Here is a 24,855-nt window from a genome sequence, read left to right on the forward strand (position 1 = left end):
TCGGCTTACCAAATTAATTAAAACTTAGTCATAGATTGCCCAACAGAGACGCTTTTCTCTGAAACCCAATATAGTAAAACAGAACATCGCAAATGACATGCAAGCAGCCCAAATGGCATCAAATCTAAATGACTGCACACAGTAGCTGAACCCCAATTATTATTACTTATTTTATTTGTAATTTTATGGCCTACATTGGACCACTCTGGTCAATTATACAGAGTATTTTTTTGCTTTCTTTCAGCCCGATATTTCTTCATTCTGAGAGATGCTGCCTTCCTTTCTTCAATTACATAACACCCTTCCATTAGACCTTTTATTGATCTTGGTCTGTAGTCTGGTGTGTGTGGTGTCTGTTTTGAAGTATCTTTCTTAACCCTCAAAGTGGTGGTCATTTACCCTGTAGTGGCAGCAATATTTTGCCGATGTTGCAGACTCCTAGTATAAATTGTGTCAAGAAATCATTGACATGTTATACATACTAAAACAGCACACCCTTTTATCATCCAAAGTACAAGGAATAAGAAGATGAATATATTAAAGCAGTCATTTATCATCCAAAGAATGTAAGACCAAAAATATATTGAATTTGTTTATATTATTTATTCTTGCAAAACTTTTGCTGTATATATGTTTATATTTAAGTAAATTTAAAAAAAATGACATATACAAAAGATGCACCAGTTTATAGTAAATAGTTACGTACCGGTATATAGTTCATAGTAATGTTCTTAGGTGAAAAAAAAAACCAACAATGTATACAACAATTGACCGCTACAACTTGTACATTTCACTCAGTCATTTGGGTGGGTTTTTCTTTTTACTCCACGACTGTTATGCCTCCAGAAGTGCACTAGTTGATGGTAACACCCCTGGTGAATACCATCGTTATATCCTGGACATCAGAATGTAGACTTCTTCTTCTTCTCTTGCCAGCACACACCACATAGGCGATTTTTATTCTGTGACAGTTTTTTGCGAGCATGAGAGGGGCCTCCTGCATTACCTGTTGTCCTCACAACTGGAATTGGCAAATGCTCATTTAGCAATTCCCTAACTATACTGATCATGAAGTCTCGTCTTGCTAAAGGCTTATCAGTGTTCGTTATGTACAGGAGGTATGTATCACATAATGCCATATCTAGGATATTTGAAAATATTTGCTTCCAGTTCCTTCTGGTCAGTCTGGAACAAGCGGCATAGCAAATGCACTTATCTTGACCATCTCCACTCCCATGAAGAAATTGTAGTAGTGGTTTCAACCCATAAACTCTTGAACGGATCTGCCCTTCATTTCCCTTTCGGCTCCTTACTATATTGTCCTCAGCGTGACGTTCGGTTGTGAGACAAACTGGTCTTCGTGTTTTCCTCTCGTTATAAGCAACCAGTAGAATGTCGCCTTGCCTAAAGTAAACGGTTTGCCTAAAACAATCTGAGACAATTCCTTTGAAGATTTACACTGACTGACAGAGCAAATGCAACACCAAGAAAGGAGTGGTCAGAACTTTATGCCAATTGCAGGGTAGACTAACGTCACTGAGGTATGCTCATGATGTGAAATGCGCCGCTGTGCTGCGCACGTAGCGAACGATAAATGGGACACGGCATTGGCGAATGGCCCACTTCGTACCGTGATTTCTCAGCCGACAGTCATTGTAGAACGTGTTGTCGTGTGCCACAGGACACGTGTATAGCTAAGAATGCCAGGCCGCCGTCAACGGAGGCATTTCCAGCAGACAGACGACTTTACGAGGGGTATGGTGATCGGGCTGAGAAGGGCAGGTTGGTCGCTTCGTCAAATCGCAGCCGATACCCATAGGGATGTGTCCACGGTGCAGCGCCTGTGGCGAAGAAGGTTGGCGCAGGGACATGTGGCACGTGCGAGGGGTCCAGGCGCAGCCCGAGTGACGTCAGCACGCAAGGATCGGCGCATCCGCCGCCAAGCGGTGGCACCCCCGCACGCCACGTCAACTGCCATTCTTCAGCATGTGCAAGACACCCTGGCTGTTCCAATATCGACCAGAACAATTTCCCGTCGATTGGTTGAAGGAGGCCTGCACTCCCGGCGTCCGCTCAGAAGACTACCATTGACTCCACAGCATAGACGTGCACGCCTGGCATGGTGCCGGGCTAGAGCGACTTGGATGAGGGAATGGCGGAACGTCGTGTTCTCCGATGAGTCACGCTTCTGTTCTGTCAGTGATAGTCACCGCAGACGAGTGTGGCGTCGGCGTGGAGAAAGGTCAAATCCGGCAGTAACTGTGGAGCGCCCTACCGCTAGACAACGCGGCATCATGGTTTGGGGCGCTATTGCATATGATTCCACGTCACCTCTAGTGCGTATTCAAGGCACGTTAAATGCCCACCGCTACGTGCAGCATGTGCTGCGGCCGGTGGCACTCCCGTACCTTCAGGGGCTGCCCAATGCTCTGTTTCAGCAGGATAATGCCCGCCCACACATTGCTCGCATCTCCCAACAGGCTCTACGAGGTGTACAGATGCTTCCGTGGCCAGCGTACTCTCCGGATCTCTCACCAATCGAACACGTGTGGGATCTCATTGGACGCCGTTTGCAAACTCTGCCCCAGCCTCGTACGGACGACCAACTGTGGCAAATGGTTGACAGAGAATGGAGAACTATCCCTCAGGACACCATCCGCACTCTTATTGACTCTGTACCTCGACGTGTTTCTGCGTGCATCGCCGCTCGCGGTGGTCCTACATCCTACTGAGTCGATGCCGTGCGCATTGTGTAACCTGCATATCGGTTTGAAATAAACATCAATTATTCGTCCGTGCCGTCTCTGTTTTTTCCCCAACTTTCATCCCTTTCGAACCACTCCTTCTTGGTGTTGCATTTGCTCTGTCAGTCAGTGTATTCACTGTTCCTGTGAGGTACGTATCCCTTTCACGTAGTTTGTTCTTTTCTTTTTTTTTTTGCTAGGGACTTTACGTCGCACCGACACAGATAGGTCTTATGGCGACGATGGGATAGGAAAGGCCTAGGAGTTGGAAGGAAGCGGCCGTGGCCTTAATTAAGGTACAGCCCCAGCATTTGCCTGGTGTGAAAATGGGAAACCACGGAAAACCATCTTCAGGGCTGCCAATAGTGGAGTTCGAACCTACTACCTCCCGGATGCAACGTAGTTTGTTAGCCAAGGGGATTTTTGTATACCAGTTATCTGTGAATGAAATAACGGTACCCATTGTCTAATAGGTGGGTCCTCTCCAGCAAAGCCAACTCTATATAGATCAATTACGACAATATTTAGAGGCACAAGCACAGAGCGGAACATTACTCCTGACAACGTCAACAAGATTTCTCTCTAACGACTGACATGAAATTTATCTCGCTAGCTAGCAATTCAGTCCTCCAGAAAAACGAGGAAATGATTCAGTATTGCTGACATTAATACATATCAACAATTCAGGTTGATATCGGAAGGAAAACTGGCAACTAAATATAGCTGGTTCAGTTGAGACATACGTGTGGTCGGCCGCCGAGTATGTAGCAGCTAGCACAAGACAGCAGGATTATGACGCTACTTTGGCAACATTTTACATTCGATTAGTGCAACATGCTATTATACAAACTATTCATGATAATGACTGAACATTTCTCCTTCGTTTGACTCATAATTAGCATATTTCGATAAATAATAATTCGATTATCGAAATAAAATAAAGAGCCTGTCAAAACGCCTGATATCAGGCGTTGCCACTGGGCAAAAGCATATAACGCCTGATATTAGGCGTTTGCCACTTGGAGGGTTAAGACTGTCCATTGTTATTTGGAGTTCTTTACGATCATCCTTAATTTCTGTAATAAATTTTACTCTTGCTATTCCATAATTTTTCAATTATTCTTCTGTTAACTCTGGTGTCAGGTGTTCTCATAAGATGTCCAAAGAATGATATACGTTTTTTCCTTTGCTAGTTGGTTGCTTTACGTCACACCGACACAGATAGGTCTTATGGCGACGATGGTATAGGAAAGGCCTAGGAGTTGAAAGGAAGCGGCCGTTGCCTTAATTAAGGTACAGCCCCAGCTTTAAATTTTTTCCTAATCGTGATCAATACTGGTTCAATTTCCTTATAAACTCCTTTATTTTGTTGCTATTCTCCATCGTCCATTAACTTGATATTGTTATGTATGTACGTTGTAATTATTCCTCTTTCTGTCTTAAATATTTTATCTATTTCAGGTGTATGTTTTAAAAATTGTTTCACTAGCATAATTCAGGCTGTGTAACTGATTTATAATTTCATCATATAACTCCCGTAGTATATTTATAGCCTACGTAAATAATTTTGCTGCTACTGATAAGCTTTTTTTGTTTTGTTGTTGTATGTAGTCTATGTAATATAATATGCGTTGTTCAATTTATTTATTCTATTATGCCAAGCTGGTTTCTCATTAAGGTTTCAAGTTATTTCTCCTAAATACTTAAATTTACCAACAATATTTTGATTTGCTGTCCATCAGTTGTTATTTTTATTTACCAGTGGTGGATCAGTAAACACGCTCTCCATTTTTTCATCTTGTAGATATTTAATTTGGCACTGAATTGCCTGAATATTGCTGGAAAATAGAGGAAGGTCATCAGAAAATCTTAAACAGTTTAAACTTAATTACTTAGTTCTTTTCCCGGGTTGAACCGTGTTGTTGTTTTCTGTCAATTCAGTCGCCTTGACAAAGAATACTGCAATGTATTCGAAACGTCGGCAAAGTGTACAGAATGTACAGAAAACAACAACATGCTTCAACCCAAGAAAAAATCTACACACTGTGGAAGCTTCACTTTAAACTTAAATTTTGTTTGGAACTTCCAATTTTTATGCTCTTTGCATTGATCTTGTACTATTCCTTCATTATATATTCTAACGCACAATTAAAGGTGATAAACTGTCTTAAACCTGTTTTAATAAAAAATGGTTCAAATACGTCTCTAAACTTTACATTTGATTTGGTAAGAGTTAAAGTAAGTTCTATCCAGTTTAAGTCAATTTTGGATAGAGTCCAATATTCCTTAACATTTTTTAAACTGAAGATATACGTACACAATCATGCCTTAGTAACGTCAACAAATAATATTATTATTGTAGCCGGCCCTGTGGTGTAGGGGTAGCGTGCCTGCCTCTTACCCGGAGGATCCGGGTTCAATTACTGGTCAGGTCAGGGATTTTTACCTGCATCTGAGGGCTGCTTTGAGGTCAACTCAGCGTATGTGATTACAATTGAGGAGCTATCTGACGGTGAGATGGCGGCCCCAGTCTAGAAAGGCAAGAATAACAGCCGAGAGGATCCGTCGGGCTGACCACACGACACCTCGTAATCTGCAGGCCTTCAAGGATGAGCAGCGGTTGCTTGGTAGGCCATTGCCCTTCGGGGCTGTTGCACCATGGAGTTTGGGGGGTATTATTATTTTTTTTTTTTTTTTTTTTGCTAGGGGCTTTACGTCGCACCGACACAGATAGGTCTTGGGGGTATTATTATTGTAACAACTATTATTACACGAAAGAAAACTCTCACATATGCCGTTCACTTTATTGCCTTCACCTTGTTAAGGATTTGTTAATTAGCCACTTGGACATCCAGATCATCAATAACACCTGAAGAAATCAAAGAAACCTTGAGGACATGTCCTTAGTCTATCCGCATTCTGATATAAATCCAACATTGCAGGGGTCCTGGGCTACCACAATTCAAGAGAGTCAAGCATGCATCTTATGGAGATGTAGCCTAAAAGATCAAATTCATGATATAGCCTAGTTTAGTTTTTATTACACACATATTTCTGAATAAATCTGTGCTTGTTTCCTGAATATCAAACAGGTAGCTTTTTACATAATAAATTTCTTCTCCTATCGTGTGTTAGGGAGATCACGCCACTTTTATACAGGGCGACACTAAAAGAGAAATATCTCCGAGGCAGCAACACAGAAGTAAAGGGAATATTGTACTTCTTACGTGATCTACTTGTTTACTCACTGGACAGAGAATTTGAATGAAGATAAATGGTCAGTTTGTCTGGTATTTCTGTAGTGGAGATTTAGATATAACAACACAGTGAGGTACTGGTAATAAGTATACCTCCAAAATGAGTGTAGTGATTTTATAGGAACTGCTATTCAAGCAAACAAACAGTAAGTACAAAACTGAGCATAATCTCCCAAGACAGACCATGTGCTTCCAAGAAAAAGCTATACTATATTGGAAATGACTGGAAGGAGGGAATCAGTGCAAATAAGGAGATAGAGACTGTTGAAAATATGGGAAAAAGAATGCCAGGAGAAAATATTATTGCTAATGACAAAGATGATTCGGATTAAAGGGCAGAATTGTTTTCATTCTGAAGCAATAGATTATTTTCACGAGTGTGTAACTTTTAAAGCCGCCCCCCCGTGGTGTAGGGGCAGCGTGCTTGCCTCTTACCCGGAGGCCCCGGGTTCGATTCCCGGCCAGGTCAGGCTTTTTTACCTGGACCTGAGAGCTGGTTCGAGGTCCACTCAGCCTACGTGATTAGAATCAAGGAACTATATGACGGTGTGATAGCGACCCCGGTCTAGAAAGCCAAGAATAACGGCCGAGGGGATTCGTCATCTGATCACACGACACCTCATAATCTGCAGGCCTTTGAGCTGAGCAGCGGTCGCTTGGTAGGCCAAGGCCCTTCAAGGGCTGTAGAACCATGGGATTTGGGTTTGGTTTGATAACTTTTAAAACTAAACTTATCGTAATAATGATTTTTTCAATCTGAAGTACAGAACACGTTTCTTGAAAATTAAGAGATATACTGTACAAGCATGAAATTTACATAACTTATTTTTGATGCATAAAGAATAAAAGCAATGCACATTTCCATTAGTAAGTTATGTAGTGTAGAAGTGAAAATATTTGTGTATTGGACACAAAAAAATTGGTTTTTATTGAATGGAAAAAACTAACACATGACTTGATTATTAATATTATTTCAGTATCTTGATTTGTGCAAATATACTAAATCTGTATGGTATTGGTCAACACGTTATACCCTACATTCATGAGCTTTTTTTTTTTTTTTTGTTGAGATATTCTAAAGGAATGCTCAATGTAAACACTACAATATTACACTCTGTAGTATAGTACAGTACTCTCTTTTCCTGTCCTGATTTTGTTCTTTTATGGATTTACTTACTCATACTAGGAGCAATAAAGTAGCATGTACAAATTAATACAAAGATAATTTCCTCACTAATCTTAAATCTATATATATAAAATAACTTGTCCTGACTGACTGATTCATCATCGCCGAGCCAAAACTACTGGACATAAAGAAATGAAATTTTGGGGATATATTCATATTAAGATGTAGGTGCTCGCTAAGAGAGGATTTTTGGATATTCCGTCGCTAAGGGGGTGAAAAGGGGGGTGAAATTTTAAAATGAGAGTATCTATATCTCAAAACTTTAAAAGTTTACAGATGTGAAAATTGGTATTTAGAATCTTCTTTAAAAATAAGGAAACGCGTATTTTTTGGTTTTCAGAAAATCCCAATAGGAAGGGTGAAAAATTGGTTGAATGCCTTTAATCAGGATACCGGTACTTTTATCTCAGAAACTGAAGACATTACAGACCTGAAAATTGGAACTTTTGATCGCTTTTAAAAATAAAGAAACATGTATTTTTTTGTTTTTGGAAAATCCAATTAATGGAAGGGTGAAAACGGGGGTGAATTTTTTAAAATGAGAGTATCCATATCTCAAAACTTTAAAAGTTTACAGATGTAAAAATTGGTATTTAGAATCTCATTTGAAAATAAAGAAACACGTATTTTTTGTTTTCAAAAAATCCCAATGGCAAGGGCGGAAAAGGGTGGAAAGAGGGTTGAATGCCTTTAATGTAGCTTCTTATATTTCAGAACCTGAAGATATTACAGACCTGAAAATTGGTGTTTGGGTTCTCCTTTAAAAATGAAGAAACACGTAATTTGTTTTGTTTTCGGAAAATCCAATTAATGGGGGGGGGGGTGAAAAGGGGGCGAATTTTTAAAATGTATATATATCCCAAAACTTTTCAAGTTTATAGATGTAAAGATTGGTATTTAGAATCTCCTTTAAAAATAAAGAAACACGTATTTTTTTGTTTTCAGAAAATCCCAATGGGAAGGGTGGAAAAGGGTGAAAAAGAGGTTGAATGCCTTTAATGAGGCTACTTATATTTCAGAACCTGAAGATATTACAGACCTGAAAATTGGTATTTGGAATCTACTTTAACTGTAAAGAAACAGGTATTTTTTTCGTTTTTTGAAAATCCAAATAATGGGGGGTTAAAAAGGGGGTGACATTTTAAAATGAGTGTGTCTACATCTTAAAAAGTTTACAGATGTAAAAATTGGTATTTAGAACCTCCTTTAAAATAAATGAAAAATTTTTTTTTTTTTTTTTAATCCCAATAGGAGGGGTGTAAAAGGGTGAATAATGGGTTGAATGTCTTTAATGAGGATACATATATCTCAGAAACTGAAGATATTACAGAACTGAAAATTTGTATATGGGATCTCCTTTTAAAATAAAGAAACACGTATTTTTTTGCTTTTTCGAAAATCCAATTAAAGGCGGTTAAACAGGAGCGACAAATTGGTGTGAATTTTTTGACACTATATCTACAGAATATCTGAGAAACGTAAAATGTTACAGATGTAAAAAGTGGGTATTTGGAATCTCCTGTACATGTAAAGAAACATAAGTGATTTGTTTTCGGAAACTCCACTTAAGGGGAACTGAAAAGGGGTGAAATTTTAAAATGATAATTTCTATAGTATATCTCAAAAAAGTTAACATTCTACAGAAGTGAAAAATGGTATTTTTTATCTCTATTAACAATAAAGAAGCGTGAACTTTTAGTTTTCAGAAATACCACTTGGGTGGAGGGGGGGGGGGGTAAAAGTGACTGAAAATGTTGAATCTTTTAATTAGGCTACTGATATCTCAAAAATGAAGATATTACAGACGTGAAATTTGATATTTGGAATCTGCTTTAAAAGTAAAAAAACACGTATTCTCGGAAAATCCAATGAAAGGGGGGGGGGGGGGTGAAAGAATTAAAAAAATAATTGACTTAATTGTACGAGAATACATACATTTAATAAAAACTAAAGTTGTTACAGATGTGAAAATTGCTATTTTTATCTCCTTTAAAAACAAAGAAAAGCGCGTTTTGGGGGGAGGGGGAAAGCATCTTGGGGGGCGGGAGTGAAAAGGAGTTGAATTCCTTTCATGAGGACACATAAATAAAAAACTGAAGAAGGTAGAGTAGTGATAATTGGTATTTAGATCCTTTACTATTAAAGAAACAAGTATTTTTTGCTGGAAAATTCATTTGAGGGGGGAGGGAGGAGTGTGAAAGGAAGTGAAAAAAAGTGAATTATTTTTATGGGGATACTTATATCTCAAAACTGAAGGTAATAGACGTGAACATTGGTGTTTTGAATCTCCTTTAAACATAAAAAAATGCGCCTTTTTACATTTTGGGGGGGGGGGATAAATAAACTTAACGGCGGTGGGGTGTCAAAGGAGGTGAGACCAATTGATTTTACTGTTCATAATGTACTTATAAGGAGCCTCCGTTGCTCAGGCGGCAGCGCGCCGGCCTCTCACTGCTGGGTTCCGTGGTTCAAATCCCGGTCACTCCTTGTGACATTCATGCTGGACAAAACGGAGGCGGGACGGTTTTTTCTCCGGGTGCTCCGGTTTTCTCTGTCATCATTCATTCCGGCAACACTGTCCAATATTTCATTTCATTTGTCATTCATCGATCATTGCCGCAGAGGAGTGCTTCGGCAGCCGGCACAATTCCTATTGTCGCCGCTAGATGGGGCTTTGTTCATTCCATTCCTGACCGTATCGAATGACTGGAAACAGGCTGTAGATTTTCCATGTACCTATTCTAACCATAAACCGATCATTTTTTATCTTTCCTGGGTTCGTTTTCAACAGCCATCTTTTCCTTCGGAGAACGTTCTTAGATTACAGTAGATTATCCTCGCATATAAATAAAAATTTAAACACATTTGAAATAAACGATAGGAATGATATTGCCCGTCAAATTGTTCACCTCTATAATAAGGTAAATAATGCACGGAAGTATGTCATTCGTATCGCCAGAAATATCGCACACTTGCCTACGCGCGACAATGGTGCTGGTCACATTGTCAACAATGACAATGGCAGCAGATGTAATTTACCGCCAAGTAGTGGTCTCGCATCTTGCTGTGGGGTCCAGAACATTTAATAATAATAATAATAATAATAATAATAATAATAATGTTCTGGACCGTCGTGAAATGTGCCGACCGGGCTGGAAACGGGTCCTGACTAAGAATGCAGTCCGGCCGCGGGTTCAGTAGCGCCAAGGCACCCAAGACGACACCACACCGGATCTTCTGAAGAATTTGATCCATATTAGGAAAAGATGGCAAAGATTTAGGGACCCAACTGACCGGGTGGAATACCTGATCCTAGCCCGGGAAGTACGAAATCGATTGCTGGAAAGAAAGATTAAAAAATGGGAGGAAACTTGCCGTAATCTATTAGAAAACGAGTCAGATCGCAAATTTTGGGGTATTCTCGCAGAAAACGAGTCAGATCGCGAATTTCGGCGGATTATATATCTAAAACAATAAGCATTCAATTATAAATTTCAGTATAATACCGTAGCGAAGCACGGGTATCTTGCTAGTACAGTAATAAAACAATAATACAGTAATAATACAGAGCAGAAAAAAAAACCCATTCTCTTTGAACGTAATGGACCAGTCACGGCAGCTGAGGGTAGCCTTTACTAGGTCTTCCACAGTGCACTGTGCCACACCAAGGTTCCCTTGTGTCACACCATTCTATCATCACCTTCATGGAATATGTCAATGACACATCAATCTATGTTTATGTTCCCGGCTGTGATGTAATACAAAGTATGTTATTAGTGTTATTTTTATCCACCTATTTGATACAAAGGGATCTAGTAAATTAAGAATGAAGTATCACAGAAAGTTACAAGGGATATGTTTTGCCCATATTAAGGGCATCATCAGCCTCAAACTCAAACCTGTAGCCTAAGGTGAATAATCAGGATCCTGACTGTTCTTACAAATCATAAAAAGAGGATATCAATGTAGGTGTTTGTCTAACATAAAATTATTAGAATGTCCTTGGTTAAAATCGTAGTATCAAGCTGCATGTCACAAGTTCACAAGATTACACTTTCCGGAGCACTGAGTCAGGGCCCTGACTTAGCTTTAGATTAAGTATGGCTGAAGATGCTTACAAAGCCTAAGCGAAACATGTCCCATTTTAACATATATGTAATATTTGTATCTTAAACTTACAGACTGTAATGTATTGGAATGGTGGTTTTTTAAATAAATTTGTTTGAAACTTTTACGCTGAGTCAATGCGCCCAAAACCCATTGAGGGTACAGCAATAAACAACTCAACCTTTATAATGAAAAAGAAATGTGTTTCCTTGAATACTCCTATTGAAGGATAAGAAAAAGTAAAGCTAATAGACTGTTAAAGATGTTAATTTTGTATGTTTTGCATCCGGGAGATCGTGGGTTCGAATCCCACTGTCGGCAGCCCTGAAGATGGTTTTCCGTGGTTTCCCATTTTCACACCAGGCAAATGCTGGGGCTGCACATTAATTAAGGCCACGGCCGCTTCCTTCCCATTCCTAGGCCTTTCCTATCCCATCGTTGCCGTAAGACCTATCTGAGTCGATGCGACGTAAAGCCCGTAGCAAAAAAAAAAAAAATTGTATGTTAAGATAAGACAACAGTCTTCTTAAGTAGCTGTTCAGCTGTCTATAGTCTTATTTAATTGGCTTGAAGGAGTGAAAGTCAAATGTGTTACGATAAGATAATAGTCTTCTTTAAGTAGCTGTGGGAGCAAGGAAAGGTATTCGCTTCTCTTTGAAAGATGGCGCTCTTTGACCATCAACATCAACGAAGCATTTCTCTCTTTCAATTTCCTTATATTTTACTCTCAGGTAGAGTCAACAACAATGATTGTTAGTGAAAAGATGGATACCTTAAATGGTAGCATGTATATGCTTAATTTTAAATGGTATTATATGTGGATTTTCTATCCGCCCTAGGCAACTCCCTGCATTGGGGTAATGTTGATTATTACATAATCTCCAGATATCATTCTACAAAAGGTTTAAGGTATTTATTTACATTTTTCTTTTGGGTTTGTCATAGTTATTGTGTGTGTGCCGGGCTGAGTGGCTCAGACGGTTAAGGTGCTGGCCTTCTAACCCCAACTTGGCAGGTTCGATCCTGGCTCAGTCCGGTGGTATTTGAAGGTGCTCAAATACGACAGCCTCGTGTCGGTAGATTTACTGGCACGTAAAAGAACTCCTGCGGGACTAAATTCCGGCACCTCTGCGTCTCTGAAGACCTTAAAAAGTAGTTAGTGGGACGTAAAGCAAATATTATTATTATTATTATTAGTATTATTATAGTTATTGTGATCTTGTGTTCTATGATTCTATTCTGCAGACCCCATTCTTTTTAGTCGTGGCAGGCCTCGTAAGTTTTAATTTACATATTGCTTGTACCGTGTGTATCTTTACTATACGCGAGAGCGGAGTGTGACACCGATCTGTGTAAATTATGTGTGTACCAGTGACCTTGATTTGAGACCCTGTTTAATTTTCTTCGAGTCTACGACCGGCTGAGCTTGTACGGTATCGATATGTTTCGACGCTAATGATACGCATCTCATGTTCACCAAAAGAGATAGAAAGATAGATAATGCCTTTATTGGTGGCGAAGTTAGGGCTCAAGGCCCTCTCTTACACTTAACCACTAGAAGAGTATACATTTACATAACTTATAATTTTGAATACAAATAAAACAAATAATATTAATAGCAATAATAATAAAAATGAAAGAATTCTTAATTTTAAAATATACAAAATAAAGTATAATTAAGGGTATATGTCTGTGAAGGACCATAATTTTAACTACAAATCACACACAAGATATCTGAACATATATGCTTCATATACACCTGAAATTCACTCTACAAGTGGAATTAACCTTTTAGAACCATAAAACAACAAAGAAAAATTAGTTAGTCAAGTACTTTAGTAATTAGCCTAATTTATCCTTCGTAAGTAAATAACTTTTTAGGAGTGTAGACAGTTCTTTAGGTACCTATATCTTTGAAACCTATCAATAAAATCCACCAATTTTTTTACTGTATACAGAGAATATGTGTGTGCACAAAGTAGACCACTATGGGGAACATACAGAAAGAAATGAATTAACAGCATTAATTAAAACTTGGTACATAAAAGTACAGCAATTTTTTGTTGGGCGTAACTGAAGTCAAGTCTTTATTTTTTAAGGTAGGTCCGTCATCATAGTCTACTTTCCTTCAATTATCATACTGATTCTATGTACAAAGTTTCAGCCTTCTAGCATAAGTAGTTTCTGGTCTATTAAATTAAATATGTCAGAAAACTAAACTTTCGGGAAAATGGACTTAAGTTTAACTCTGCTTTTAATGAAAGTTGTGGCCTAACCTGATGTGTTTAATGCATTCCAGCCCCACAATCATCTTGGTTCAGAAGTTATTCATCCTCTTTCTTCCTATTTATATTCCTTTTTCTGGTTCTTGCCTCTTTTCTTCACTAAATTTACTTCTGCATGAATAGTCCAAATATTTCAGTTTCTTTTTTGAAGCACTTGATTGCAACTTAACCTCACTCTCACCAGAACCATTACTGGTATTGATTTATGTTTCATGCTCTTTAGATGTGAATCTATTTCCGTAGAACTTGCGCCTGCCAGCACCAAATTTCCTAGTCCTCGGCATATCTATGGAAACATTTACTACTTATCTTTTAAGAAAAACTAATGTGATCAACACTGTAGTTTATATATTACTGATGTGGAGAAAGATGAACATTGTGCAGGTCAGCCAAATTTTTGAAAGTAAATTTACTGTTTTTGCATAGAAATTACCTTGTTCAGGAAATATTATGAAGTTTAAATACATTTGACATGTAAAGGGGCATGGCAGAGTTCTGCAGATATTTAGGATTAGGGCTGTAAAAGGTCCTGAACTTTAATAATATGTACGTATCGTATATGGTTGGATTCAGGAAAGACAGGGGTATATTATAAGAGCAAAAAAATTGTTTTCGATTTTTTCTAAAAATTTGCGTACATGTTCCCTTAAATGATGCAACTACAGTAATCCATGAGGTGATATGAGTATGGGATGTAGCGTGCGTTATATGTGTGGATCACGATTGTATTTGGGATGTGCCTGGGTTGCTGCACGGCCATCCGACGTTGTGATATGGGTATTTTGTTCAAGCTCGCAAGCCTCTGGTTTTATTTGTCACGCGGTGCGAGCGTTCTCGTATCCTAGCTTGACCCCTATGCTTATTTGGATTTGCTCATATTGGTTTCTAGGTTGTGTGTGCGTGTGTGTGTGTGCATTGATGGACGAGATTTGTGTTGGTTTCTGCATCTTGCTAATATTATTATGTACCTTCCTTATTTTCTTTATTATATTTGTTTTCGACTTTGTATGCCCGATTAGTTATTTTTAAAAAATTTTCTTTCAGTTAACATGTTTCATTGTTTGAGATATTGATTGATCTCAGTAACTATGGTGACCTATCTTCTTCCTAGGGTTTGTTTTTTATGGCTGGGGTTTTGCTTCTTGGTGCTTTTCTGATAGCTGGGGATGAGAGTCTCTATGGAGCTATTGTTGTATTGGCCCACGTCTTTTGAATGTACATGGCTGTTGAGGACTAACATTGCCGTATAATCCATTACACAACCTTCTGAGTTATATGTGTTCTTTCGCGCGTGTCCTACTTTACACAGCGAGAAAAGCGATGCTTCGTATTTTGACTTACTGTTCCGAGAAAAGGTTTGCTTTATCATGGGTAAAATTCTCATTCATCGGAACACTTCCATGGCAACTCTATTAGTGTTTGTAAAAGATTAAGTTTTCTGATTTGTAAGGAAATTGACTATGCACATGGTATTCCTTGGACAGAACATGTAAGTTATTTGTATCCCCAGCTTTTGTTCATTAACTCATTTAATTTCATTTTTAAGTTAATAAACCCTTTTATTGGATCCCTTTTCTTTTACCGGGGGTTGTGCCTCTATTACTTCCTCCCCGTAATTTAAGAGGCACAAGTTCAGCTCCAGGCAGTTTTCAGCCTGTTCCTACCGAGTCCACGAGGTAAGTATTCATGTTGTGGTGACTGTCATTTGAACGTTACCATAGCAACTGATTAACACCATAACAGTCAAGGAGATAAATGAACATACACATAACGTTTTCTTCAACTAACCTTTCCATAACTGATTTAAACATTACAGACGAGAGGGTAAGTGATTATACATTCTCCATTTTTTCTTCTTAAACCCACCTTCTCTTAAAAAATATTTTCCTAAAGCCATGTATACACTTGAGCATTAGCCCCGAATGAGCATGCGTTTGCCCAGTTTTGCTCAGATGAGTACAGGGCGAACCGAATGGATCCGTATGCCTCAGCCCGATCCGAATGTTGTTGGTACCCCAAAGTGAGCGCGTGCTCTGTTCGTGCTCAGTGTGGACGGTTGATGATGAGTGGAGTAGCCCGAACAGTATGAGCCGACTGCTTCCGCCTATGCATATGCGATCTCGCTCGTGCGAGTGAAGTGAAGGAAGAGTGTGAAAGTAATTTCAAGTTGAAATAGAATTGTCCCAGGATAATTCTCTTATCCTCCTAGGGTACTATCACAAATATCCCGTTCTGTGGAACCCCATGGACGAGTTGTATTACAATACCTTAAAATCATCTCTCTTCATACAGTTTTCTTTGCCACCACCACTTTCGCATTGTTGTTTTCAAGGAATGAAATAAATACGTATAACAATAACTGGCGACGATCAATTTTCGATTCACCATTGTAGCCTCAGGTCAGGCAAAACACTATACTACACCTAAACACAGACGGTGTTTGCGGTCCGCACGAGGTCCGAACAAAGTGGAAACTTGCTCAACCGATTGGCATGCGAGTCATGCTTGTGCACTCTCGCATCGGCAACGCATGCTCATTCGGGGCAAATGCTCAAGTGTATATAGACAGATAGATAGATGAATGTCTTTATTGGCGTAGTTAAGGCCATTAGGCCTTCTCTTACACTAAACCAATTTGTACATAGAATCAAAGTTAACACTACCGTAACTAATACTAAGTATAGCACAGTTAAAGGCAATCTAAATATTTTATAACAGAAATAAAATTCCACCCCAGTGAGATAAACATACCTACAACAATAATAATAGGCCTAATAATAATAATAACAGCAACAATAATAATAATAATAATAATAATAATAATAATAATAATAATAATAATAATAATAATAGCTAGTAGTAATAATGTACTAACACCATCAGTAAAGGACTAGAAATGCACAGTTCATTCGTATCCTGCTGTACCTCTTAACGCTCTTTTAAATGACCTGGTGGTTGGTATTCCTCTGACGTCATCCGGTAAGTGATTCCACTCTCGGGCGGCAAACACAGAAAATGAGTTATACGTTGCAGTTCGATGGTGAGGAATGACGAGCAGGTTTGATGTTTGAGCCCGTGTACCTCTGTTATGCACATTTGAGAAATAATGGAAACGCGAAGAAAGGTAAGCTGGGGAAGATGTAGTAAGGACTCGGTGGAGGAGAGACAGAGTATGATGATTACGACGAACGTGGAGTTGTGACCACTCTAGTTCTAGGAAAGATGATGACACGTAGTCATATTTTCTTAGATTGCATATATACCTCACCTATGCGTTTTGGGCGCGTTGTAGCCTTAGGGACAGCAGTGGCCTCATATCATTGAAAACAACATCGCAATAGTCGAAATGTGGCATTACAAGAGCCTCGATTAATTTCTGCTTAAGTTTTATCGGAAATATGTATTTATATTTATATAAAGAATGAAGAGCAGAGAAAACCTTCTGGCAGATATGTGAGATATGTCCAGACCAAGTCATGCGTTCGTCCATGATAACGCCGAGGTTCTTCACTTGTGGTACGAAAGGAATTGCAACATTCTGAAGGATTACTCTCGGCAATGGACGTTTATTGATACTTGCCATTTGATTTTGGTGGCCAAGAAGGATTACTTGTGACTTTGTAGGGTTCAATTGCAGGCCGTGGGCAGCAGACCATTCACTAACAGCCTGTAAGTCAATGTTTAGTAAGTCTATATTTTCCTGAAGGTCTTGTGCTGTAGAGTCTGTGTAGAGTTGAAAGTCGTCAGCGTACATGTGGTATTTGCAATGTCTTAAATTCGATGAGATGTCATTCACAAAGAGTGTGAAAAGAAGTGGTCCAAGTACAGAGCCTTGAGGAACTCCTCTATTCACGTGACGCCACGATGAAACAATTCCATTATTACCTTTCACACATTGTTGACGTCCGTAAAGATAGGAATGCATCCAAGCAATCGTACTTTGAGAAAAATGTAGAGCCTTCAGTTTTACAAGTAATATGTCAATGTCTACGCTGTCAAAAGCTTTACTGTAATCTAGTAGTACTAGAACTGTGACTCGTCCTCTGTCTATTTCCTGTCGAACGTCCTCAGTCACTTTGAGTAAGGCTGTAGTTGTACTATGTCCTTGTCGGAAACCGGACTGGAAAGGATTAAGGAGATTGTGCGTTTGAAGGTACTCTGACATTTGTTTATGGACTATATATTCTAAGATTTTAGATAAAGCTAATAAAATACATATTGGACGATAGTCACCCCCGTTCGAAGGCGTTTGACTTTTCGGAAGAGGTAGCACAATAGCCTTCTTCCAGAGAGTTGGACATGTGGAGTATAGAAGAGAGAAATTGATTATATGGGTTAAAGTTGGTAATATAAAATCAAGAATTAGTTTCACCATGTCAGTCCCAATGTCATCAATTCCTTTCGCTTTTGTGCTTATCCCAAGGACTACTTTCCTGATTTGGAGGGGTGTCACGTGACTGAAATAGAATTTATCTCTGTCAGGGGTGGGGTGTGTATCGTAATGGTTCATAAGTTTCTGTTTGTCGACAGGTCGTACTGTGGAGGAACTAGCAATAAAGTACTCGTTAAGAGCCTCGAGAGGTACTGTAATTTCGTCTTTGTTTTTGTTCTTCGTAAGTCCAAGGTTATTAATAGATTTCCACAATGTCGTCGCTGTTCTACCGTTAGGCGTAATTAAACTGTAAGCGTGCCGCAGTTTAGCATTCCGTATTTGTTGTGTTGTCTTGTTTCGTAACTTCCTATATTCGTCAAAATTTTGTACAGTAGGGTCATTTTTGTATTGTCTGTGGGCGCAGTCTCTTTGTTTCATTAGTTGTCTAATGTCGTCATTTAACCACGGACAGGGTTCTTTAGATATTCTCGCTCGCCGCTTTGGGGCATGCTTGTTAAATAATTCCGTTACTTTGCTGTTAAAGAAAGTGACTTTGTCGTCTAGTTTGTTATATTTTTTACTTTACAAAAACAATATAAATATAAGTCACCACCTTATCAATACAAAATTTATTCACATTGTATTGTATTGATAAGGTGGTGACTTATATTTATATAGTTTTTGTAAAGTAATATCTATTAATACGGAAATGAAACTTATAAACAACAGTAGTTTGTTATATGTCGTTATGTTATGCCAGGGTATGTTGCTTGCGTCCTGGAAGAGTCTATCTTTATTTATATTTTTCAATGGTCGATAGGTAATAAATTTCTGGGAGCGTTTCGGTGGCCGGAGGTCATACGAGATGTATATTGCGTCATGTGCAGAAATACCAGGTACAGAGGTTTGACCAACATTGAGAACTCTGTCTGAATTGCTGGTAACTATAAGATGTAACAGAGTGTGCGAATGAGATGTGTGGTGAGTTGGAGAGAGAGGCAAGATGTCCATATTATAGGATTGAAACAATGTTTTAAGTCGCGTGGTTTCGGGAGAAGTTACGTCAATTATGTCCGTATTAAAATCTCCCATAATTATTGTGTGGGGGTTGTCTGGCAGCAGTTCAGTTAAGTCAGCTTCAAAGTCTTCTAAGTGGCCTATATTCGGAGGTTTGTAAACTACTCCTACAAGTGCTTTAATCCCGTTCGCTGTTATTTCTACGAACATGTATTCTGGTTTTCTCTTATACCTGCCTGGTGAATGACCTAACATTTTGGGTTTGAGGCTGGTTAAGAAATAGCCACATACCCCTCCACCTCGCTTGTGTGTGCGGTCATTTCTCAGAAGCGAGTAGCCTTCAAGTTGACACAAAGAAGACGGGCTCTTATCTGTCAACCATGACTCTAGGATGTTGTGAGACGAAGTTCTTACGAATGTTAGCGGTACTTTGGTCAGGGTTGGAACTAGAGGGTGTGGGGAGCGGGGACAGCGGAAGGAAACGAGAGGGTACATGGCCTGGTGGCTGCTGAGATAAACAGGTGACGTCAGAGGAATGTCCATTGTAACTCGTGACAGTAACCAACTTGGTAGAATGTAAATCACCAAAATAGACAAATAAACACTAGGGGCTAGGAGAAAATTATCGTTAACTGAAGTACAAGGGTGCAGGTAATGAATTAACTGTGCATAAAATTACCTAATATTTTTAAAGGGCAACTAAACTAGGGGTGTCTTGTCTTAAATTAATGAAGTATATATTACTGGTAAAGTATTGAAACTATTTAAAAAATATTACATTAATACTAATCATAAAAAATAAGAACGCAAACATACGTATTTGGTTAAATTCAAAAGTTAATTAAAATTAAAAATGAAGTGTTACGAATAGGAAATGTATATACAAATATAGTAATACTGAAATTTCAAAGTTACAGTTCAGAATAGTGGGCAACGGAGTTTCATAACTACGGAAAATAATGTTATCGTAATATTTACAATGTGATGTGTTCCATCCGTGTTGCTCGGATTTTGCTGCCATCTTGTTTCCGAATAATGACCGTGCAGTCTTTGGTCCACACGTTACGCAGTCCGTGGAGCTCCACTGCTGCACGAAGGATGCTCAGCCGGCATGTCGTCAAGAACTTCCCGGATGGTGACCCCACTCCCTTTAAGCTTCCTCTTATTATGAAACAGTCTTTTTTTTTTTTTGCTAGGGGCTTTACGTCGCACCGACACAGGTAGGTCTTATGGTGACGATGGGATAGGAAAGGCCTAGGAGTTGGAAGGAAGCGGCCGTGGCCTTAATTAAGTTACAGCCCCAGCATTTGCCTGGTGTGAAAATGGGAAACCACGGAAAACCATCTTCAGGGCTGCCGATAGTGGGATTCGAACCTACTATCTCCCGGACGCAAGCTCACAGCCGCGCGCCTCTACGCGCACGGCCAACTCGCCCAATGCGATCTCTGTATGACACAAATTTAACTATTATCGGGCGAGGTTTCTGCCCCGCCTTCGGACCAACACGGTGGCTGCGTGAAATATCGGCTAACTGAATGTCAGCTCCTATTTTTCGTGCAACATCCAGTACAAGATGGTCAGTGTCTTCCCCTTCAGTCTCAGGCACACCAAACACTCGCAGATTGTCTCTCCTCTGGTACTGCTCGAGGTCATCAGTCCGAGAGATAATTTCTTCTTTAGACGATGTCCTTAGCTCCTCCAAGCTTTGCCTCAATTGTTCAATTTCACTGTCCGTTAAACTGAGTTGTTTTCTAAGTTCCTCATTCAAAGTCTTGAACTCGGACAGTGCCTCCTCCACTCTATTTAAAATTTTAGTTTCTATGCTGGCTGCAATCGCATCGGCTAGCACCTTCGCTACGTCCGGCTCCTGGAGTACGCGCCGAATGGTGTCCTCCACGCCAGGGTTGGCAGCACTTCCTCTGGGCTTGGATGCAGGCATGACGCTACTTCACAAAGCAATCAATAATTTAAAGATAATTATGAAACCGTAGCTTTTTCGTATGTGGTACTTAGCTACCAGTTAAACACGCTTTACACACGGAACACAAGCACAGTTTCAATGCACACTTCACTGTTTTACCCCTCCTATTTTTACTTTCTCCGGGAGCCTCACAACTCACATGTTAGCCGCGCGCGAACATACAAAGAGTCGGCTTAAACATTCACTCTCCTCTTGTTACAGACTTTATACCTAAAAGCTCTAATCAACATCAATATACCTTCGACTTTTGCTCCTTCAAGCAAGATAAATACAACTATAGACAGCTGAACACTCTTCCTTGCTCCACAGCTACTTAAAGACTGTTGTCTTATCTTAACTCATACAAAATTAACATCTTTAACAGTCTAGCAACTTTACTTTTTTTCCTTATTCTCCAATAGGAGTATTCAAGGAAACACATTTCTACCTCATTATAAAGACTGAGCTGTTTATCACTCCACCCTCAACAGGTTTTGGGCGCACTGACTCAGCACTCCGGAGAGTGTAATCTTGTGAACTTGTGACATGCAGCGTGGTACTACGGTTTTAACCAAGGACATTCTTATAATTTTGTGTTAGACAAACACCTACACTGATACCCTCTTTTTATGATTTGTCAGAATAATCAGGATCCTGATTTAAACCTTACAGGTTTGAGGCTGATGATGCCCTAAAAATGGATGAAACATGTCCCTTGTAACCTTTCATGATAAGATTTAATTCTTAATTTACTAGACCTCTTTGTATTGAATAGGTGGATATTAAAATAACACTTGTAACATACTTTGTATTTATGTACATTTCAACATGGACCTAATATGAGAATTATAATGTGTAATATATTGCGATTACCATAAAGTGGGGTCTCTTTGAACACTAAATCAGAATTTAAAAAAATTAAATGCAAGTCTCTACCTTGTAAATAGGGAACTAAGGCCACAAGCATTAAAAATTGCCAATAATCAATACTTTGAGATTATGCAACAGTCAATATGAAATAGCATTGTATACCAACTCCAGAAAATAGAATAAATTTTAGGAAAATGAGCAGGCTCAACTCTTTAATGAACCGCTCACTGAAAACAGAAGCTACGATAAATTTATGTACCCCTTGAGACGACCCTGCATACCCCTAGTGGTACACGTTCTAGAATTTCATTCCTTTCCAGAATAATTTTGAGAATCTAGTGTGTATTTCCTTCATTTGTTTGTACCTGTCCTGGCTAGTGACAAAAAGAGACTGGTCTAACGCGTCAGAGGTTTTAGCAAAAAGCCTCTCAAAAGGAGTGACCCATGAGCTCCTGGCTTGTGAAAATCGAGTGCAGGGGTGGGGGTGCCTCAATGGTTTGTGGACGTTCCACAGTGGCGAAAAAGCTGAATTAATGAAGTAAGCTGAATGTTGACAAAGACACTGGTCTAATATGGTTAGGTCCGGCAATGCATTCTGCATTCCATAGTGGTGAAAAGCTGAATTAACGAAGATGCCATTGGTCCACACAGGGGTTGTAAGCCTTCAGGTCAGGGGCGCTGCAAAGTCAATGGGTCTCTAGCATTCCCTAGGTTGACAGCAGTGCATCCTATATTCCACAGTGACAAAAAGCTTAATTAATGAAGTATGCTAAAGCAGAATTAATGAGGTATGCTGTATATATTTCATAGCTAAATATTCTTGTTCTGTATTCCATATTGTTTCTTTGGGAACGACATCATTTCCCATTTGACGTCAGCCATGGTAGTGTTAGTAGTTGCTAAACTAATGGACAGTGGCTTGTACAACATTTCATTAGGTTATAAAAGTAAAAGTATTTCTTTGGCTAGGCTGAGCAGATCCCTGCCGTTCGTAATGAACTCATCTCTCTTCTACAAGCATTTTAAGGTAACGTGTATATATTAAAGTTGCAAAGTTAAGCGTTATATGCTAGTGCCGGTATCCTAGAGTTCTACTAGCCTCACGGAGGGAGTGAGCCCCCGTGTAGGGCAGGGAGGGAGGGTCTGTTTTATGTCAGCCATTGTCCCACATCATCGTTGTTGTTGTATGCACAGTCTGACTAGTGATATAAAGCCCCTGGTCTAACGTCAGGGGTCTTTACCAGAGAGACTCTCAAAGGGAGCAAGCCCCTGCTCATATCAGCCATTGGCCCACACTGTTAGGAAATTTTCTTCAGCAGTAGTTGGTAATGGAATCTAGCTCTCATTTTTTGCACGGAGTGACGTCATGTAGTGTGAAATTCCACCCTATGGCACAGGTAGTAGCTGAAGGAAATATGAAGGGCAATGTGCGATTTTTGACCTTAGCTTACAAGTAAACATATTATCCGCACACTTTATCTTGGTGCATTTGTATACGGGGGTGAGGAGTAAGGAGGGTGCTGCCCCGGTATCGATAGTGCTGCCTGGTGCTGCCAACTGAATGAAAATGAAATCTGAATTGAATGGAGAATATGATTGATCGATATGAAATTTCGAAACTGTTATCATCTTAAGCCAACAACTATGTCACATACACATTATATAACATTATAAAACATTTCTCAATGCGAATCTTGTTCCTAGCATGAATTGTATACTTTGGCTTTGTTGTGTAAACAACAACAGTACTAGTACGTAAGGTGTACGCCAGATGTTGCACACCGATGCTTAAGCGATTCATAGTTTGTGTTTCAAAGGTTGCCAGTACGAATCTCGAAGATCGCCGAGGTCGACCGATTCAGCACTAGGGTGTAAATGCACCAAGATAAAGTGTGTGATAATACTTCTTTGGATGGATTGGTGGGTCACTGACATTCATAATGAACACATCTCTCCATTATAAGTAATATGAGGTAAAATTTCCGTTATTTGCCTTTCGCTATAACGTCATATACGCCGAGGGAACCTTATTCCACCTCTGCTGTTCACTTCTACCAAAAACTCAACAAAAGCCAATTTAAGACACAGTACTGTATGTATGTTCCAACATAACTAAAAAAAAAAAAAAAAAAACTAAATGCTTTTTGAAACATTGCCAGTGTTAATCAGCTCAGTAAATTCCAACTTATTTAATTCCTCTTCGCACAAGTATAGGTTAAATACACCATAACATAGATCAAACGATCATAATTACAAGCCTACTGAAAATAAGCAAGATTTTAATTTTGATCAAAAGTACACACTACGTTCCTTTACCACACGAAGAATGCGAAGGCCTCCCATAATGTTGATGTAACCCGTGCCCACGATGGTACTAATGACTAATACTTCTCGTACCAAAATCACAGTTTTTAAAAGAAATCCAATGTAAAGATTATCTTACTAGCTTAAGTTTACAAACTTCCTATTTGGCTCAACAAAAGAAATTATTGAAAAAAAGTCACTGGTAATTCAAATATCACTATTAAACTAACAGTATGACATTTTATAACACTATTTCTCTCCACTCAGAAGTGCAAAAATTCCTCTTGTACACCATTACGGTAATGCGCAGCGAGGATGTCACCGGCTTGCCTACTAAAAACACACGATGAATACAATGGACTATGTTCTACAAATAATTGTATACGATAGAATAGTTTATGAACAGTATTGCAAGCAAATTAATTTGCATCTCAACCAATTATCACCTACTTCAAAACAAAGAGAATGTGCTTCAAAACATCAACAAATTCTTGTTATGAAGCATCTGCCCTACGTCCAGCAGCTGATACTCTAGGAATATACACATTTGAGCTGGAGACAAAATTCCCGCCAAATAAATCAAAGAATATTTATATAAACTCTTTTAGATCGAATTTTAACAATAATATGCAAACACCTTACCAAAAAACTACCAAAACTTCCATAATCATTTCTGTTAATACCTTAGCGGATACCACCAAGTTTGATTATTTTTAAATTTTCAGTCGGTAGGTTTGTCTATATACGTGGCAA

At 39.1% G+C, this 24,855-nt stretch overlaps 1 protein-coding gene across 2 annotated transcripts in view; it reads right to left on the bottom strand.

Moving 5' to 3' along the window:
* Positions 1-24,637, bottom strand: part of LOC136857684 (triadin) — a 222,052-nt gene extending 197,415 nt beyond the window's left edge. The window contains exon 1 of one of the 2 annotated variants that reach the window (XM_067136533.2): positions 24,553-24,637. The gene's annotated coding sequence lies outside the window, so the exon portion shown is untranslated. Of the gene's footprint in view, positions 1-24,548 lie in introns of both variants that reach the window. The other variant, XM_067136534.2, reaches the window with a different exon arrangement.
* Between the last annotated feature and the right edge of the window lie 218 nt (positions 24,638-24,855).

Source organism: Anabrus simplex, chromosome 1 (assembly GCF_040414725.1).
Source record: "Anabrus simplex isolate iqAnaSimp1 chromosome 1, ASM4041472v1, whole genome shotgun sequence".
Taxonomy (NCBI): Eukaryota; Metazoa; Arthropoda; class Insecta; order Orthoptera; family Tettigoniidae; genus Anabrus; species Anabrus simplex.